The sequence below is a fragment of the Balaenoptera acutorostrata genome, chromosome X (assembly GCF_949987535.1).
Source record: "Balaenoptera acutorostrata chromosome X, mBalAcu1.1, whole genome shotgun sequence".
In the NCBI taxonomy this organism is placed as follows: domain Eukaryota; kingdom Metazoa; phylum Chordata; class Mammalia; order Artiodactyla; family Balaenopteridae; genus Balaenoptera; species Balaenoptera acutorostrata.
The window spans coordinates 82,299,735-82,315,349 of NC_080085.1; the positions used below are offsets into that span (position 1 = coordinate 82,299,735).

A 15,615-nucleotide genomic window follows, 5' to 3' on the forward strand; every position below is an offset into this window, starting at 1 on the left:
GTACTACTGGCACACTGATAGAATAGTATAAAGTCTTACATAGATTGAAGCAAATATTATGTCTATATGGAAAAGCATGTGGGTGACATCATTTATCCATTTGCTATCAATTAAAGAACTAGGTGGTGATACAGAATATGCTTATGTTTCCTCTTATTTTTATTGTTTCTTGTTGAAATTTCCTCATGGCAATGGTTTTTGGACTTTCTACCATAAGAACCTGAGGAAATTATTAAAATTACAAATTCGGAGGTCTTACTCCCAGAGACTGTGATAATACTTGGTCTGGGATGAAGCATAGGACTCTGCATTTTTTAAAAAATGACCTATATGATTCTGAACTTGTGCATTAGTGGACTATACCTTGAATAGCACTGTTCTGCAGAAAATTTTGGTATATTTAAATAAGCCTGTGGTTCTTTTTTTTTTTTTTTTTTTTTATAAATTTATTTATTTATTTATTTATTTTTGGCTGTGTTGGGTCTTCGTTTCTGTGCGAGGGCTTTCTCCAGTTGCGGCGAGCGGGGGCCACTCTTCATCGCGGTGCGCGGGCCTATCACTGTCACGGCCTCTGCCGTTGCGGAGCACAGGCTCCAGACGCACAGGCTCAGTAGTTGTGGCTCACGGGCTTAGTTGCTCCGCGGCATGTGGGATCTTCCCGGACCAGGGCTCGAACCCGTGTCCCCTGCATTGGCAGGCGGATTCTTAACCACTGCGCCACCAGGGAAGCCCAAGCCTGTGGTTCTTAAAACGATTGTTCACTGCTGGGCAAAATTTCACAGATTTCTGTTAGGTTTCTGTTAACTGGATAAACCAGTGACATCTGAAACCAGTTTCAGACCTCTGATTGGTCAGAACTGTGTATGCAAATCACAGCGAGCATTGAGGAAGTGGACGACAGCTTTGTAAGGATAACCGACTTGAGACAGGGCTAAGGAAAGACCAAATGGCTGCCATCATCACTGTGCTATGTGCTCCAAGGTGAAGAATAGAAAATAAAATCCTCTGAGGTCTTCCCTGTTCAACAGCAGAAGCAAATAGGTAAGTGGTAATGCCAAGGTGTAGCCTAGGTGATAGTACCCCCTCCAAAATCTTATCGTCTCCACATAGCTGCCCCAAATGAAACAATCTAAGTAAAAGCAATGTGCTTCCTATGGAAGTGCAACTTTTGAGTCCCTAACTTTCTCTAAGAACCAGATTGCTGCCCCTAAACACCTCTTACATAGAAATTTTCCAGCTTACTCTGGAAATCAGGAACTATTTAACAGAGGATATGCAGTTGGAAGAGGATTCAGGAGATAGGGTGAGGGGAAAGTAAGAGCAGGAAATCAGTTGGTAGAGAGTGGTATAGGCTAGGGTGACAAACAGGAAGTGGCAGAATTAGAGTTTGAATCCATCAGACTCCAAAGTCTATATACTTCTTTATTAGATTTTTCTAACATTAGTGTGCATAAGAATCACCTGAAGGCCGTGGTAAAAATGTAAGTTCATGACCCCAGAAGTTATGATTTAGTAGGTCTTATATGGAGTCAAGAAATCTATATTTTTATCAAGTATCCCAGATAGCTCTGATGCAGATGGTCAGTGGACATACATCAAGAAACATTTTCTCAGAGGAGTAGTTGTCAAACCATTTGGTTTAAGGATTCCTTTACACTATTAGAAATTACTGAAGACCCCAAGGAGTGTTTGTTTATGTGGTCAAGAATATCTGATAAATAATAGTTATTTATATTTATGGTATTAAAAACTAAAACTGAGAAATTTTAAAAATATTTATTAATCCATTTTAAAATACCAATAATAAGACCATTAAATTTTAACTAGATAACGTTTTGTGAAAAGTAATTATATTTTCAAAATTAAAAATATTTAATGAACAGACATGTATTAGTTTACGTTTTTAAATCTCTTTAATGCTGACTTAATTATTCTCATATCTGTTTCTACAATTTGTTGTGATATGATGCTTTGGTTGAAGTATATGAAAAAGAATTAGGCCTCACACAAATAACATAATTGGAAAAAAGAGAACCCTGCAGCCAACTTGAAAGGTTGTTGGAGACTCCCATGGGTCCTGGGACCACACTTTGAGTTAGTGTCTTAGAGTAATATTATTGCTCTCAGAAAGGGTTATGTTGGTCAGTCTGTGTTGGTCATCAAAGTTTAGGGACACCAAAGAAAGTAGAAAATTAATTTATTCCTTAGACTGTTTTGAGTTGTTAAATTATTTCATAAAATTTACCCCAATATTGCTCTTTTATTAACTTACTTTATAAATTTGAAAGCACTATAGAAATATAAAATAGGAGCCCAGGTGTTGGGGAAGAATTTTGTTTAAAGAAATTGGGTTTCAGAACAAAGATTCCTTTGAGGGTAGAGGAGTGTCAATTGGCAATGAGGAAGGAATACATTAGGTGACCAATTATAGGCAGGAAAAGGAAAAGTATAAAAGCAGGGAATAATCTGTAGTTACTTATAGTAGATATTTACAATTGAATAAATAACTGTAATGGTGTGAAAGTGCTAATCATAACCTTTTAAGGAGGGTTATTACTTTGCCTGAATAAAAGAACCTTTTCTTCTGGTCAGCATACCTCTTCAAATTTGGTTACATTTTTTTTTGTACTTTAAGTTTTAGTTCTATAACCTAAAACATACTGCAAATTTATGCAAGGACTTTAATAAATATTATCTCATTTCTTATCTTTGGTCAAAGTGGAAGAACCTAGAAAGCAGATTGGAAAGAAGCAGCTGGAAAAGTGAGAGGAAAACTGAATGTTTGTAATCTTGGAAGCCATTTGAGGTAAGTGTTTCCAGGAGGAGGGAGTGAGTGATCCAGTCTGTCAATTGATGCTGATTGATGAAGTTAAGATAAAAATGAGAACTGATCATTAGACTTAGTGGCATGGAGGTGATTAATGACCTGGACAACAAAAGTTCTGATGGAGTGGTTGAGGTGAAAGTCCCATGGGTGTGGGTTCAAGAGAGAATGGGAAGAGAAAAGTTGAAAACTGTATACAATAAGTCCCCTACATATGAAACTTCAATTTGCAAACTTTCAAAGATGCGAAAATGCATTCACATGTACAATCACATAAGTTCACGTGTCTGGCGTACAATTGTCACATGCGTGCACCCTCTCCAAGTGGTTGTGCTTTTGTGTACTTTACTGTATAGTACTGTATAGAGTACAGTAGTACAGTATTTTTATTTCAAGCCACTATACTTTTCAAGGTACTATACTATAAGATTAAAAATGTTTTCTTTATTTTTTGTGTTTGTCTTTTATGTACTATTTATGTGAAAAGTATTATAAACCTATTACAGTACGGTACTATATAGCCGATTGTGTTAGTTGGGTACCTAGGACTGACTTTGTTGGACTTACGAACGCGCTCTCAGAATGGAACTCGTTCATAGGTAGGGGACTTACTGTAAACAGCTCTTTCCAGGAGTTGAAATAAAAAAGAACAACAGAGAAATGGAGCAGTAGATAAAAGGGGAAATAGGGTTAAGACAGGTGGTTTTTATTGGTTCAAATGAAACAGTAGCAGGTTTCTATGCTAATGTTTTTTTAAGAGCTTCAGTAGTGAACACAATACACATAGATCTTTTCCTTATAGAACCCATAATCTAGTGAGCAGAAATGGTATTAAACAAATGATTACACAAATAATTAGATAATATTCATTGCAATGAATATTAAAAGAAAAAGCACAAAGTTCTATAAGAGCATAATCGTCAGACTGAACTTTTTCAAGGACATCAGAAAACACTTCGCTAAATAAATGTTATTCAAGTTGCACTTAGGGAGGGAGAATAGTACTTGCAGAGGCCCTGGGTAGAGTGAATATGGCACATCAGAGATACTGAAAGAAGGCCATTGAGTTTGAAGCGCAGAGAGGGAGGAGGATGAGTGGGGCAGAAGATAAGGTTGAGGAAATAAGCAGTGACCAAGATTATTTAGGTTGGAGCCCATACACTCATTTAGGATCTTTGGTTTTTATGCCAAGAGTATAGGGATCCTTGACTTTATGTATTGGCCACAACAAAAGTAAACCAGCCAAAATTGAAATGTAAAAGGTGGAACAGATAGGAAGTAGAATGGAAAGGTGAGTTGCATAACCATTGTTTATACTGCTACAGACAGGACATTAGGCCAAGTCTATTTGTGATTTCATAATCAGTTATTTTCCAATGCAGTCAATTTATTCAGCCTTCAGCAATTGAGAGATTTCTGTCTAACTGATCAAATCATACAGTAAGCAGGTCCAATTTGTTTGTTAAGATGGCCAAAAACAACAGATCATTATCATTCCTTACGTCATATCTTCCAATGGCTCTCTTTTTCTCTCTCTTAAAAATTAATGTATTTTCCAACTTTTATTATGAAATTTTCAGGCACATAGAAAACTTGAAAGACTTTTGCAGTGAACACCTATACACTCATAACCTAGAGCCAAAAACTTTTATCATTTTGCTGTATTTGCTTTCTTTGTTTTGCTGTACAATTTGAAAGTAAGTTACAGAACTCATGATGCTTCATATGCAATTTCTTCAGCTTGCATCTCCTAAAAATAAGGGAATTCTCTTCCATACTCTTAATATTATAATATTTAAGGTAATTAAAAATAATTCCCTGATGTCATCTAATACCTATCAATATTAGATATCTCTAGGTGTCCCCTCAAAATCATTTTTAACAGCTTTATTTATGTATAGTTTTCACACTGTGAAAATTATTCATTTTAAATGTAATATTCAATGACTTACTGCAAATTTACAAAAGTTGTGCAGCCATCACCACCATGTAATTTTGGAACATTTCCATCACTCCAAAAAGAAACCTCATATACCTGTTTTTTACTGAACTGGGATAAAATCAAGGTTCATGCATGGCATTTAACTATGTCTCTTTAAATCTTCTTTTTTTCTAGAGCAGTCTTCATTTTTTCTCATGTAATTTTTAGAAAAGACCAGATGTTTGTTTTACAGAATGTCCCATATTCTGAATTTATCTGTGTTTACTTATTACATCATTTAACTTGTTCCTCTGTTTCCCCCATCCCCCAACCACCACCCAGTATTTTCTGTTAAAGTCTTGATTAGTTTCATTTTGAAATGTTTGGAATAAAGCCCAAATTTGTTAATTGTCTCTCTCCTCTAATATGTAAACCCCATGAAGTCATGGACTTTATCTGTCTTGTTTAACACTAGTGCCTGGCTCATAGTAGGTTCTCAGTAAACATATTTTGAGTGAATAAGTGAAACACCTACATTCAGATTATATGTTTTCACCATACAGATTCAATCTTATTTTAAGATATTTTTCCATTTTAAATTGTATTATGGTCAAAATTAAGTTATGATTTATTTTCTAAGCCAGTAGTAATTCAGGCTGATGAAAAGCAAGTTTTCTTCCATTTCAGCATGCCATAAACATTTTAGGTGTTTCTCTAATTTTTAGGATATCAAATTTATTTTCAAGATGAGGAATTTCATGCGCAAACATTTTGGAATAGATAAGCCAAATAGATTACGAAGTTTTGATATGGCTGCTTATCAGAAGATTTAGTGGATTGCATAAGTAATCTGTATGCTGACATTCAGGGCTGTTGAGGGATTTGGGGTTAGAATTGCCTTCTTCCATAGAGAAAAACAGTTATCTAGAGTTATACTGAGTTGGGAGTAAATCAAGAAAATGTACTGGGATCTTCAGGTTCCTTATTCAGGCAATAATATAGGCAGATTATTTCAGTGTCATTCAAAGGGTGAAAAAGATTCAGGGGAATCTGTGTAAAAATAGCTGACTTCCTAGTGTGGAATTTTCCTATATTCCTGACTACTGCATGACAACTGCTGCTGGCAATGATATAACAAATAAGTAAAAATAACTGCTGTGACATGTTAAGTGTCAGGTTAGCAAATTCTGTGACTTGGAATATCTGCCAAAGCGGTGGATAGAGAGCATGGTAGTCTGGGCAATGCTATAGTCTTTACCCTTTAGGGATTTGCAATCCAGTGAGGGAAAAGGAAATTACAAGTGACACTCTACATATATAAATGGCAGGAACATATACAGCCATGTGAAGGAACAGAGATAGGTAGTAAGTAATCTGGAATATAAAGGGAAGAAACTCTTAGTAGTTTATAGATTATCCAGGTTGATTTGAATGGTTTCCATTTGCTTTTCACTGATTCTAGTTAACACTGTTCCTTAAGCATCCCCATATTTGCAGATGTGAAGAGAGAAGGGAAAACTTGAATCAGTCCATTTTATCAGCTCTGGTAATCAGGTTGGGTAAGGAAAGAAACTGAAAATAATAAGTTAAATGGTGTTTTTGGGTTTTCTGTACGTTTCCATTTTCCCAAGTTATCTTCATTATCATAAAAGTTAGTTGTATCCAGCCACATGGTTATGCAGAAAAATATATTGACTAGTTTAAGCTAGACTCCCTTCTCCACTCCCACACCCAAGAGAGATTTATGCTTCATGTGTCTGAAAATTCTAGATTGATGTGATAAATTAATAGAACACCTGCTTCAGGTTGTCCCAATTTGTAGAAACTGATATTATCAACCAATTTAAATTTTGTTAACTTTAGACACTTTTCTGCCCTTTCAGGGGAGCATTTGTCCTGTGACCTTCTGAACTTAAGGGATAGATGTAGAGCTACAAATAACCATCATATTTTCATTAGAGTCCTCTGCTAGAATTTGCAGCCACTTGTCATGCTATAACGTTCTTTAATAATGCAGGCTTTAAATCAGGCTGCTAGGGGTCCAATCTTGGCTCTACTACTATGAGACCTTGGAAAAATTACTTAAGCATCCTGAGACTGTTTGCTCATCTGTCAAATGGGGAAAATAATAATACCTACTTCATGAAGTAGTGAGAATTAAATGAGATTATCCATGTAAACCACTTGGAACAGTACCTATTCATGGTGAATACTGAATAATTGTAATCATTATTACATGATTGGTGAAAATAATCATAGGAATATCAAGTCCTTACATTTATATAGACTTAAACAGTTTTCAGACTATGGCCAAAGAATATTTCATTTGAACCTGAGGGCAGGGGATGGGATTGAAAACTGAGACAAAGAGAGGTTATATGATTTGTCTGAGAGCACTCAGCAAATAAAAAGGAGAAGTGGTCCTTCACGTCTATAATGATAATGAATTCTAATGATGATTGCTGCATTGGTGGGTGAAGTTAAACAGTCTGCCTAGTGAATTTACCTAAGATACTTTATCTGCCTTCATCAAGCCAACTCTTCCTCAGTGCCCTTCCTGGAATTTAAAACTAATTTTTCTCCCCCTGAGGATGAATATTGAGTTATCTCTTCCACATGGTTTTTCAAAACAGGCAAGTCATGGAAAGGTAGTCCCCTTTGATTCCAGTATACTAAAGTAATATTAATACAAATTTTCACACTTTCTGATGCTTCTCAGTATACCTTATTATTGTTTCCAATAAGCATCTATATGTTAGTTATTATAACAAATAAGTCTATATGATCTGGCTTTGAATTTTTAGGAAATTTTCATACGTAGTCATTGTGAGAAGAGAGGTGACTCATGTAAGTGTACCTAACTTCAATAAATAGCTGTGATGCTTTCAGTTATTTCATAGCCAGTATATTCATATATACACATTACATCAAATTCTCTGTTCTGTTTTTAGAAATACACTTTAATAAATTCACGTCAGGGTGGCAGAGTACAGAAGGTAGTCATTGAAGTGTTGATACATGAGAAACCAAGTAAGGCTGTTTAAAGCCATGCATAAATAGATGTGCTTTGAACTGTATTCCCTGGCAAAATAATAAAGAGTTCCCCTGGTTTGCTTCCTATGCTTAGGGCCTTATCTTTTATAAGTTGCTGGAAGAGGTGACAAGTATATCCTGGCACAACTAGATCCAGGGAAAAGTTGACAGATTTTAGTCTACAAATCAGTTTGGATTCACAGTGCATTGCCTCAAGAAGCATCTCGTGATTCTCCTATATAAAATATATCACTTTTTACCACAAAATGTAGATAAAATTATAAAGAATAAATGGAAGGTACAGTTCTGTCTCCCTTTGAAAGTCTAATGTATGACTGATATTACATTTGCACCCTGGTCAAATGTGAATGAAATTGATTTTAGATGTTCAGTGCTAAAAAACACAAACAAGCTTTGTGACTTGAGGGATCTTGTCAGGGATTTATACAAAATTCATTTGTGAAATAGAAGTTGGGACAATGGGGAGAAGAGACATGGCAAACCTTATTTGGGGGGTGTATTTTCATAGAAGTCATGTCACACAGATGGAAAGAAACTAGTATTCAGTTAGCATTGGTTCATGTAAGGTGACCCCTTGAATAGAGAAACTGGAATTTTCAGTGCTCCTAGAACATTTTAATTACATCCTATATAGCCATGACTTACCACATCTAAACACACATAGTAGGGCAAAATCTGTTGTCAAGGAAGACTCAAGAAAGTTGCTAGTGAGTATCTAAAACTTATCAAATGAACTGACAAAATAAGTACCTCCTTGGCAACTGCTTAGTTGAATTTGGTACTCATATATATAATGGTTTTCTACAGAGTGTTTCTTAAAACATTGACACTGACACTATAAACAATACTGTTTTGTTCATGGCTTCTTGACTAGGGCAAAGTGCTAAAGGGGAAAAGCTAGTTCTTCTGAGGACCTTTGCTCTTTTCTTTAGACTATACTCTTAGACTTTTCAAACAGTTTCAGACATGTATGCAGGAGGGGAGATTGGTTCAAGATGGCGGAGTAGAAGGACATGCTCTCACTCCCTCTCCCTCTTTCGAGAACACCGGAATCACAACTAACTGCTGAACAATCACTGACAGGAAGACACTGGAACTCACCAGAAAAGATACCCCACATGCAAAGACAGAGGAGAAGCCACAATGAGGCGGTAGGAGAGGTGCTATCAGAATAAAATCAAATCCCATAACTGCTGGGTGGGTGACTCACAAACTGGAGAACACTTATACCACAGAAGTCCACCCACTGGAGTGAAGGTTCTGAGCCACACGTCAGGCTTCCCAACCTGGGGGTCTGGCAATGGGAGGAGGAATTTCTAGAAAATCAGACTTTGAAGGCTAGCAGGATTTGATTGCAGGACTTTGGCAGGACTGCGGGAAACAGAGACTCCACTCTTGGAGGGCAAACACAAAGTAGTGTGCGCATCAGGACCCAGGGGAAGGAGCAGTGACCCCATAGGAGACTGAACCAGACCTACCTGCTAGTGTTGGAGGGTCTCCTGCAGAGGCGAGGGACAGCTGTGGCTCACCAAGGGACAAGGACACTGGCAGCAGAACTTCTGGGAAGTGCTCCTTGGCATGAGCCCTCCCAGAGTCTGCCATTAGCCCCACCAAAGAGCCCGAGTAGGCTCCAGTGTTGGGTCGCCTCAGGCCAAACAACCAACAGGGAGGGAACCCAGCCCCACCCAACAGCAGACAAGCAGATTAAAATTTTACTGAGCTCTGCCCACCAGAGAAATAGCCAGCTCTACCCACCACCAGTCCCTCCCATCAGGAAACTTACACAAGCCTCTTAGCTAGCCTCATCCACCAGAGGGGGAAGACAGCAGAAGCAAGAAGAACCACAATCCTGCAGACTATGGAACAAAAACCACATTCACAGAAAGATAGACAAGATGAAAAGGCAGAGGGCTATGTACCAGATGAAGGAACAGATAAAACCCCAGAAAAACAACTAAATGAAATGGAGATAGGTGATCTTCCAGAAAAAGAATTCAGAATAATGATAGTGAAGATGATCCAGGACCTCGGAAAAAGAATGGAGGCAAAGATTGAGAAGATGCAAGAAATGTTTAACAAAGACCTAGAAAAATTAAAGAACAAACAAACAGAGATGAACAATACAATAACTGAAATGAAAAATACACTAGAAGGATTCAATAGCAGAATAACTGGGGCATAAGAACGGATAAGTGACCTGGAAGACAAAATGGTGGAATTCACTGCTGTGGAACAGAATAAAGAAAAAAGAATGAAAAGAAATGAAGACAGCCTAACAGACCCCTGGGATAACATTAAAAGTAACAACATTGCATTATAGGGGTCCCAGAAGGAGAAGAGAGAGAGAAAGGACCCGAGAAAATATTTGAAGAGATTATAGTCGAAAACTTCCCTAACATGGGAAAGGAAATAGCCACCCAAGTCCAGGAAGCACAGAGAGTCCCATACAGGATAAACCCAAGGAGAAACACGCTGAGACACATAGTAATCAAACTGGTAAAAATTAAAGACAAAGAAAAATTATTGAAAGCAGCAAGGGAAAAATGACAAATAACATACAAGGGAACTCCCATAAGGTTAACAGCTGATTTCTCAGCAGAAACTCTACAAGCCAGAAGAGAGTGGCATGAAATACTTAAAGTGATGAAAGGGAAGAGCCTACAACCAAGACTACTCTACACAGCAAGGATCTCATTAAGATTTGAGGGAGAAATCAAAAGCTTTACAGACAAGCAAAAGCAAGAGAATTCAGCACCACCAAACCAGCTCTACAACAAATGCTAAAGGAACTTCTCTAAGTGGGAAACACAAGAGAAGAAAAGGACCTACAAAAACAAACCCAAAACAATTAAGAAAATGGTCATAGGAACATACATATCGATAATTACCTTAAACGTGAATGGATTAAATGCTCCAACCAAAAGACACAGGCTTGCTGAATGGATACAAAAACAAGACCCATCTATATGCTGTCTACAAGAGACCCACTTCAGACCTAGGGACACATACAGACTGAAAGTGAGGGGATGGAAAAAGATATTCCATGCAAATGGAAATCAAAAGAAAGCTGGAGTAGCTATACTCATATCAGATAAAATAGACTTTAAAATAAAGAATGTTACAAGAGACAAGGAAGGACACTACATAATGATCAAGGGATCAATCCAAGAAGAAGATATAACAATTATAAATATATATGCACCTGACATAGGAGCCCCTCAATACATAAGGCAACTGCTAACAGCTATAAAAGAGGAAATTGACAGTAACACAATAATAGTGGGGGACTTTAACACCTCACTTACACCAATGGACAGATCATCCAAAATGAAAATAAATAAGGAAACAGAAGCTTTAAATGACACAATAGACCAGATAGATTTAATTGATATATATAGGACATTCCATCCAAAAACAGCAGATTACACGTTCTTCTCAAGTGCGCACGGAACATTCTCCAGGATAGATCACATCTTGGGTCACAAATCAAGCCTCAGTAAATTTAAGAAAATTGAAATCATATCAAGCATCTTTTCTGACCACAATGCTATGAGGTTAGAAATGAATTACAGGGAAAAAAACGTAAAAAAGACAAACACATGGAGGCTAAACAATACGTTACTAAATAACCAAGAGATCACTGAAGAAATCAAAGAGGAAATTAAAAAATACCTAGAGACAAATGACAATGAAAACACGACCACCCAAAACCTATGGAATGCAGCAAAAGCGGTTCTAAGAGGGAAGTTTATAGCTATACATGCCTACCTAAAGAAACAAGAAAAATCTCAAGTAAACAATTTAACCTTACACCTAAAGAAACTAGAGAAAGAAGAACAAACAAAACCCAAAGTTAGCAGAAGGAAAGAAATCATAAAGGTCAGAGCGGAAATAAATGAAATAGAAACAAAGAAAACAATAGCAAAGATCAATAAAACTAAAAGTTGGTTCTTTGAGAAGATAAACAAAATTAATAAGCCATTAGCCAGACTCATCAAGAAAAAGAGGGAGAGGACTCAAATCAATAAAATCAGAAATGAAAAAGGAGAAGTTACAACAGACACCGCAGAAATACAAAGCATCCTAAGAGACTACTACAAGCAACTTTATGCCAATAAAATGGACAACCTGGAAGAAATGGACAAATTCTTAGAAAGGTATAACCTTCCAAGACTGAACACCCATCCTTCTCAAACTCTTCCAAAAAATTGCAGAGGAAGGAACACTCCCAAACTCATTCTATGAGGCCACCATCACCCTTATACCAAAACCAGACAAAGACACTACAAAAAAAGAAAATTACAGACCAATATCACTGATGAATATAGATGCAAAAATCCTCAACAAAATACTAGCAAACAGAATCCAATAACACATTAAAAGGATCATACACCATGATCAAGTGGGATTTATCCCAGGGATGCAAGGATTCTTCAATATACGCAAATCAATCAATGTGATACACCATATTAACAAATTGAAGAATAAAAACCATATGATCATCTCAATAGATGCAGAAAAAGCTTTTGACAAAATTCAACACCCATTTCTGATAAAAACTCTCCAGAAGGTGGGTATAGAGGGAACCTACCTCAACATAATAAAGGCCATATATGACAAACCCACAGCAAACATCATTCTCAATGGTGAAAAACTGAAAGCATTTCCTCTAAGATCAGGAACGAGACAAGGATGTCCACTCTCACCACTATTATTCAACACAGTTCTGGAAGTCCTAGCCACGGCAATCAGAGAAGAAAAAGAAATAAAAGGAATACAAATTGGAAAAGAAGAAGTAAAACTGTCACTGTTTGCGGATGACATGATACTATACATAAAGAATCCTAAAACTGCCACCAGAAAACTGCTAGAGCTAATTAATGAATATGGTAAAGTTGCAGGATACAAAATTAAAGCACAGAAATCTCTTGCATTCCTATACACTAATGATGAAAAATCTGAAAGAGAAATTATGGAAACACTCCCATTTACCATTGCAACAAAAAGAATAAAATACCTAGGAATAAACCTACCTAGGGAGACAAAAGACCTGTATGCAGAAAACTATAAGACACTGATGAAAGAAATTAAAGATGATACCAACAGATGGAGAGATATACCGTGTTCTTGGATTGGAAGAATCAACATTGTGAAAATGAGTATACTACCCAAAGCAATCTACAGATTCAATGCAATCCCTATCAAATTACCAATGGCATTTTTTACGGAGCTAGAACAAATCATCTTAAAATTTGTATGGAGACACAAAAGACCCCGAATAGCCAAAGCAGTCTTGAGGCAAAAAAATGGAGCTGGAGGAATCAGACTCCCTGACTTCAGACTATACTACAAAGCTACAGTAATCAAGACAATATGGTACTGGCACAAAAACAGAAACATAGATCAATGGAACAAGATAGAAAGCCCAGGGTTTAACACACACACCTATGGTCAACTAATCTATGACAAAGGAGGCAAAGATATACAATGGAGAAAAGAAAGTCTCTTCAATAAGTGGTGCTGGGAAAACTGGACAGCTACATGTAAAAGAATGAAATTAGAATACTCCCTAACACCATACACAAAAATAAACTCAAAATGGATTAGAGACCGAAATATAAGACTGGACACTATAAAACTCTTAGAGGAAAACATAGGAAGAACACTCTTTGACATAAATCACAGCAAGATCTTTTTTGATCCACCTCCTAGAGTAATGGAAATAAAAACAAAAATAAACAAGTGGGAACTATTGAAACTTCAAAGCTTTTGCACAGCAAAGGAAACCATAAACAAGACGAAAAGACAACCCTCAGAATGGGAGAAAATATTTGCAAATGAATCAACGGACAAAGGATTAATCTCCAAAATATATAAACAGCTCATTCAGCTCAATATCAAAGAAACAAACACCCCAATCCAAAAATGGGCAGAAGACCTAAATAGACATTTCTCCAAAGAAGACATACAGATGGCCACGAAGCACATGAAAAGATGCTCAACATCACTAATTATTAGAGAAATGCAAATCAAAACTACAATGAGGTATCACCTCACTCCTGTTAGAATGGGCATCATCAGAAAATCTACAAACAACAAATGCTGGAGAGGGTGTGGAGAAAAGGGAACCCTCTTGCACTGTTGGTGGGAATGTAAATTGATACAGCCACTATGGAGAACAATATGGAGGTTCCTTAAAAAACTAAAAATAGAATTACCATATGACCCAGCAATCCCACTACTGGGCATATACCCAGAGAAAACCGTAATTCAAAAAGACACATGCACCCGAATGTTCATTGCAGCACTATTTACAATAGCCAGGTCATGGAAGCAACCTAAATGCCCATCGACAGACGAATGGATAAAGAAGAAGTGGTACATATATACAATGGAATATTACTCAGCCATAAAAAGGGACGAAATTGAGTCATTTGTTGAGACCTGGATGGATCTAGAGACTGTCATACAGAGTGAAGTAAGTCAGAAAGAGAAAAACAAATATCGTATATTAATGCATGTATGTGGAACCTAGAAAAATGGTACAGATGAGCCAGTTTGCAGGGCAGAAGTTGAGACACAGATGTAGAGAATGGACATATGGACACCAAGGGGGGAAAACTGTGGTGAGGTGGGGATGGTGGTGTGCTGAATTGGGCGATTGGGATTGACATGCATACACTGATGTGTATAAAATTGATGCCTAATAAGAACCTGCAGTATAAAAAACAAACAAACAACTAATACTAAACTTTCATTGGGTTATTTGTATGGAAATATGTTAATATAAATGTTTCAGACATTACATGAAATTTCTAAAAATCTTTTATTTGTATTTGTATGGAAATATGTATGGAAATATGTTAATATAAATGTTTCAGACATTACATGAAATTTCTAAAAATCGTATATTTGTATTTGTATGGAAATATGTATGGAAATATGTTAATATAAATGTTTCAGACATTACATGAAATTTCTAAAAATCTTATATGTTCTGGTATAATGTTATAAGTAATAATCCTAGTTATTACTTTAAAATGTATATCTCAGAAATAACTAATTTTCTTGTCAACTGCATTATTATGAACTTTCATCAAATCTTTAACCGTGGTCATTTTAAATCTTTTGTCATTTACAGACAGTTCTGGGTGTACTCTGATGATTTTGCAAATATGTTCCTATAAAAGGGTTTCATCTTCAAGAAATTCATGGAAAAGACTCTGACAAGTACAGGTTTCTGGTAACTGACTGTACTGCTGAACTGAATGAATAAGCATTTTCAGAACTCTAATGAAAAACTGATGAACTCATAAAAGTGCTAACAGAAGATCAAGATGAAAAAAAAAATTAATTACATGGGACTGAGTGAACTGATGAGGATGAGTATAATTTTTGTGACTTTCTGTCTGAATTTAAAAAAAAAAAATCCCAGAAGGACTCAGAGGCAAAGAATATACAAATCAATTTTCGCTGCAAAGTAAAGGAGCTGTTACAGTGGAGGATTACTGGACTGAATGTCAATATTATGACATAGTATGAGTGTGTTTCATGTTTGGTAATTGCAATCATTGTTGCTTTTGTTGTGGTCATCCATGTACAATGCTTGGTGTCAGTCTATTTATCTCTTGTAAAAATAAAATACAGTGTGTGTGTGTGTGTGAAAAAAAAAAGAAAGCTGGAGTAGCTATACTCATATCAGATAAAATAGACTTTAAAATAAAGAATGTTACAGGAGACAAGGAAGGATACTACATAATGATCAAGGGATCAATCCAAGAAGAAGATATAACAATTGTAAATATATATGCACCCA

At 36.4% G+C, this 15,615-nt stretch overlaps 1 protein-coding gene across 1 annotated transcript in view; it reads left to right on the forward strand.

The window, feature by feature from the left end:
• FAM133A (family with sequence similarity 133 member A) overlaps positions 1-15,615 on the forward strand; it is a 58,056-nt gene that overhangs the window by 21,628 nt on the left and 20,813 nt on the right. The window contains exon 3 of the mRNA XM_007184575.2: positions 2,720-2,806. The gene's annotated coding sequence lies outside the window, so the exon portion shown is untranslated. The remainder of the gene's footprint in view (positions 1-2,719; positions 2,807-15,615) is intronic.